Below are 6,000 nucleotides of genomic sequence, written 5' to 3' on the forward strand. Positions count from 1 at the left end.
TAAGGAAATATTCTCGGAATCGGACGAAATCAATGCCCAGCATCCTATTTTTGGACGAAGCTTCCAGAACACCCAAGAGCCGCCAGAGGAGGGCCCTGTGGGCCCCAGACGACAGGGTGGCGCGGCCCAGGCCTTGGCCGCGCCCCCCTAGTGTGTCGTCGCCTCGTCGACCCTCCGACTCCGCCTCTTCGCCTATATAAAGGTCCCTGACCTAAAAACCACGATACGTTCGACGAAACCAGAGAAAACCTTCCAGAGCCGCCGCCATCGCGAAGCCAAGATCTGGGGGACAGGAGTCTCTGTTCTGGCACGCCGCCGGGACGGGGAAGTGCCCCCGGAAGGCTTCTCCATCAACACCACCGCCATCTTCATCAACGCTGCTGTCTCCCATGAGGAGGGAGTAGTTCTCCATCGAGGCTCGGGGCTGTACCGGTAGCTATGTGGTTCATCTCTCTCCTATGTACTTCAATACAATAATCTCATGAGCTGCCTTACATGATTGAGATTCATATGATGATGCTTGTAATCTAGATGTCATTATGCTAGTCAAGTGGATTTTACTTATGTGATCTCCGGAGACTCCTTGTCCCACGTGTGTAAAGGTGACAGTGTGTGCACCGTGTGGGTCTCTTAGGCTATATTTCACAGAATACTTATTCACTGAGTTATGATTTGAGTTGGATGTCTCTATGAAATTGTGGTGTGTTAGTACCTCCTGTGAATGCTCAAAGTGACAGCGTGGGGTGTTCATTAGTACTTGGGAATGCATCTTTAAGGTTTGCCTACATGATGAATTAGTGTTCGTTATCTTGCCAGAGAGTAATTCAGAGTAGCATAGTGAAGTGCTTATTTATATCTCTTTATGATTGCAATGTGTTTTGTATCACAATTTATCTGTGTGCTACTCTAGTGATGTTATTAAAGTAGTTTATTCCTCCTGCACGGTGTAATGGTGACAGTGTGTCCATCGTGTAGTACTTGGCGTAGGCTATGATTGTGATCTCTTGTAGATTATGAAGTTAACTATTGCTATGATAGTATTGATGTGATCTGTTCCTCCTTTCGTAGTGTGAAGGTGACAGTGTGCATGCTATGTTAGTACTTGGTTTGGTTATGTTGATCTGTCATGCACTCTAAGGTTATTTAAATATGAACATCGAATATTGTGGAGCTTGTTAACTTCGGCATTGAGGGTTCGTGTAATCCTACACAGTTAGTGGTGTTCATCATCCAACAAGAGGGTGTAGAGTCTAGCATCAACTTATTTATTCTGTTATGTGATCAATGTTGAGAGTGTCCACTAGTGAAAGTATGATCCCTAGGCCTTGTTCCTAAATACTGCTATCGCTGCTTGTTTACTGTTTTACTGCATCTTTACTTCCTGCAATATTACTACCATCAGCGCACGCCAAAAGCACTTTTCTGGCGCCGTTACTACTGCTCATATTCATTCATACCACTTGTATTTCACTATCTCTTCGCCGAACTAGTGCACCTATTAGGTGTGTTGGGGACACAAGAGACTTCTTGCTTTGTGGTTGCAGGGTTGCATGAGAGGGATATCTTTGACCTCTTCCTCCCTGAGATCGATAAACCTTGGGTGATCCACTTAAGGGAAACTTGCTGCTGTTCTACAAACCTCTGCTCTTGGAGGCCCAACACTGTCTACAAGAATAGAAGCACCCGTAGACATCAGTCTTGCTCTTATCTCTGTTGTAGTTGTTGTAGTTGTTGTTTCTGTTCTCAGTCCTGCCTCGGACCTGCAGTGCCTCTGCCTTAGATGACGAACCCTCTGCCTGCACCATAGGTTTCATCTTTTCCCTCTGCTGGAGGGCCTCATAAACTTCGGCAAGGGTTAGTTCATCACGACTGTATAACAAGGTGTCTCGAAAATTCGCAAAAGAATTAGGCAACGAGACTAACAGTATAAGAGCTAGATCCTCATCATCATATTTTACCTCCATGGATAGCAAATCAGAAACGATCTCTTTAAAGATCGATAGGTGATTCATCATTGACGCACCTTCTTGCAGTTTGTGCGAGAACAACTTCATCTTCACGTGCATCTTACTGGTTAGATCTTTGGACATGCAGATCGATTCCAGTTTCAACCACAGCGCCGCTGCGGATTTCTCAGCCAGCATTTCCTGCAAGATATTGTTGGATAGATGAAGCTGAATTAATGAAAAAGCCTTACGGTCTTTCCTCTTTTCATCGTCGGTCCAGGTCTTGGCATCTTTCTTGCCAAAACCATCAAGAACTTCATCCAGATCAGAAGATTGGGTAAGTATCGCCCTCATCTTCACTTGCCACAGAGAAAATCTCGTGGTGTAATTCAGCTGCGGTAGATCGAACTTCAAGGAAGACATGTCGCAAAACCCTAGATTGAAACACGGGCTCTGATACCACTTGTTATAAAAGCGACAAGCAAATAGCGAAGAACGAAACAAGAACACACGCAGGGGACACAAGATTTAACGTGGAAAACCCCTTCCAACACAGAAGGGGAAAAAACCACGGGCGCCAGCCAGCAAAACTTCACTATATCGGAGGGTGTTTACAAACGCCGTGGGTTATCTTATAATCTGATAAACCCTAGCCGGCGGCTTACAAGATGTATATATAGGCGGTGCCAACGATCCGTACCGTACGCTTCGGCCCAAGCCTCCGGCGACGGGCCTCGCTCCGCTCGTCAGAAGTTAGCCTCCCTTTAGTATATGAATTTGGATCACAATACAACAGCTGGCACAGGCTCTGCTGCTCAGCTCTTCTCTTCCTATTTGCGCGACTCCGTTCCCTAGTTTGCAAACTCCCCTGCAAAATCTGGTGGTAATGATCTGTGCTGACGGGTCAGACATGCAACATTTTCTCAGCAGAATACACTTGAAATGTAGTTCAAGTTGAGCATCTTCAAAGTTTTTCTGGTTCTCACTCGCCTAATAATTTCTTAGTCCTTGGTCCATACCGGGAAATGCCAATCTAACATCTAGATGGATGTAAAATTTCACAGTTTTTTTTGTAGGTCAGAACATATTTTTGCAGTAGATAAATAAATCATTCACCACATCCTTTTCCTATATCTGAACAAATCTGTAAAATCGACATTAGAGAAAGTGATGGCTGTGATTAGTATCCCTATTTTTGCATTAGAATACTAGTACTATTCTTGCATTACATTCTGAAGGATCAGTTTACAGAGGCAGAGGCGACTGGTATGGTCATCTCATGGGTTTCGAATTTCGTAAGTGCAAAATTCTGAAGGATCTGTACATTAATACATACTACATGTTGTGTTTCTTGTTCAACAGCACCATGGCATCCTTCCAGTCATATCAAACAGTCCACCGAGGACTCTTCGTCGTTGCCTTCGATTGTTCCTTGAAGAGTGTCTTGTCCTAGTTTGGAAACAGACTTCATGTCCTAGTTTGGGAACTTTGTGGGTTGATAGGGAGGCACTGGAGCTGAAGCGATTAATCGGGCCATCCAATATGCAGTCCTCGGATGTGCAGATTTCAGATTCTGAAGGAATTCTAGGTCCAGCCCGGATGGTTCCTACGTTTGGGGCTGTATGCCTGCAGAAACTGAAAATTGCGAATCAATGTAGAACTGCGTATATATTGTTGTAAAAATAGATCTGGTGCTTAAAGTAGACCAACAGTGCGAGCTAAATTGGTTACCTGGACCTTCTTCCGGAAGACAAGTCTACACTTCGAAGTCTTTGATGAATCCTATCTTTTGCTTGTCGAACCACATCAGGAAGTCGGTCACTTGATGTGTTGGTTTTCAATCCTGAGCTGAAGAGCATTTTCCTGTGGGTTGAATTATGCTGGCTACCCCGAGTAACTTCATAGCCCTGTGTTTTCTGAGTTGAAAAATGGGAAATCAATATTCTAGCTTATAATGTACTTTACTTAACAACTAGCAGTGCGGCCCTCGCAAATGCGAGGGCAGACTCTTGAATGTATTAGTATTTGTAAGCGAAATAGAAAAAGGTAGAATTCACATAGATCTATAACGATAAATTTAACAAAGACTGTGATTTATGCATGAGAGCAGTTATTACGTAACAGATAAAGTACTCCACATTTCTTTGTTTGTAAATATATTCATTTAGGATCAAAATGTCAAAGGATTGACTTCACGTATATTAATATAATGAGAATAATAAAGGTAATGTTATGAGAGAAATTATATGTATTTTTACGTATATAATTTTAAAAACTTACAATGTACCCATGAATACTTAAATAGCTTGATGTACCATCCTGCTTTATGTGATCAGCACATATATGTCTATGTTTTATGTAAGTGGCCGAAAATTTCTCATCTGCATGACATGCGTCCATGTTGTTGCTAGTGCTAGCTGTCTGAGAAGGAGCCGGCTTGATCAAGTGCAGCCATGCATGCATCTACCTGATCGGTACATGCAAGGAATTTAGCTTGATCCGGTTCACTCACATCAGCCGCCTGCGGCTGCTTGCAAGGGAGATGGAGGAGCTCGCTTTGTTCATGGGTTGTCGTGCCCAACTAACAAATCTCGCACCCGCAGGGCTAAAGATGACTCACTATAGGGAAACAATGGCCTAAGTGCACATACAGTAACCGTCCAACTGGTCGGACTCTTTCGTTCGGTTCAACTGGTGTCGATCACGTATGTGCCTGTACCGTAACATAGCTATAGGAAAAAAAATATAAAAATATCTGGCCTAAGTGAACCTACAGGAACTGGACATGTTTTTTTTTTTGCGAATTAACTGGACATGTTTGTACTATTCAGCAAATGCGTTCCACCGGACTCCTTTGTTTGGTTCAACTGGTGCCTATCGCGTCTGTGCTTGTACCGTAACATATTTTTGTAAGCATACAATTTTTAATTCCACCACTAATATCCAAAGTTAACAGATCAAATATGTAGTACATGTGGAAGCATGTGTTGGCTTGCTTTTTCATCCGTATAATACTTTTAGTATACATTTATGTAGTAACTATTTATACCTAAAAAATATGTTTTTCTCTTGTTCATCTTTTTTGTTGCAAAATAAACAATTCTTTAGACCTCCATATACTTGTTAAGGTATACTTTTGACCACAATTTTGTACATTAATATGTTACTACCTCCATCCCAAGGCTTAAGGCCTATATTTTTTTAGAAAGTCAAACTATGTTAAGTTTGACCAAGTTTTTATCAAAAATCATTAAAATGTAAAATAGAAAATTAATATTGTTAGATAGATAATGAAATATATTTTCATGTGCTATCTTCAAAATATCATATTTGTTGATAGATTATTCTGAAAATTTGGTCAAACTTAACTTGCTTTGACTTTTCCAAAAAAAAATAAGCCTTAAGACTTGGGATGGAGGTAGTATGTTTCTAAGAAAATATGAAAAATGAAACCTTGCAAAAAATAGGTAACTCACATTAAAATTACCAGTTACATATAAAATTCGCCATTTTAATTTTACAAACCAATGATCAACATAATATAAAGTTTTGGTTCAACGCGACGCTATCTTATGTAGTTTTCTTTAATCGTCCTTCAGAAATTTCAAATATTTATTATTATAATCATCTGCAAAGCTTATGATTGTGATAGTAATTTGCCGATCCGGCATAGTCTGACACGAACCTAGATTGTCGAAGACCATCGATAATACATCTGGCGACCCTAGGTCGTCCCAACATTTCCATTGTCTTCCCAAGGATTGTCGTAGTTGAAGTTATCAGAGGGATCAAATATTGCGGGTGTATATGTGACGTGGAGCTTTTCCTTTTTTTAACGGGTGTTTTTTTGAATTTTAATTTAAAAGATAGGAAGTTAGAGTCCTACAGAAATATGTGTTCCATTGCTTTCCTTTTTCATATTTCCTACCAAATATAGTGTCAGATCGAATTGCTCATCTACGTGAAATTGATCGTGTGCCGGGACAGATTGCGCAGTTACGTAAATATCAATCGCTTGTTAAATCTTAACCATGAATTATAGATTTTACTATTT

Source organism: Lolium perenne, chromosome 4, assembly GCF_019359855.2.
Source record: "Lolium perenne isolate Kyuss_39 chromosome 4, Kyuss_2.0, whole genome shotgun sequence".
Lineage (NCBI taxonomy): Eukaryota > Viridiplantae > Streptophyta > Magnoliopsida > Poales > Poaceae > Lolium > Lolium perenne.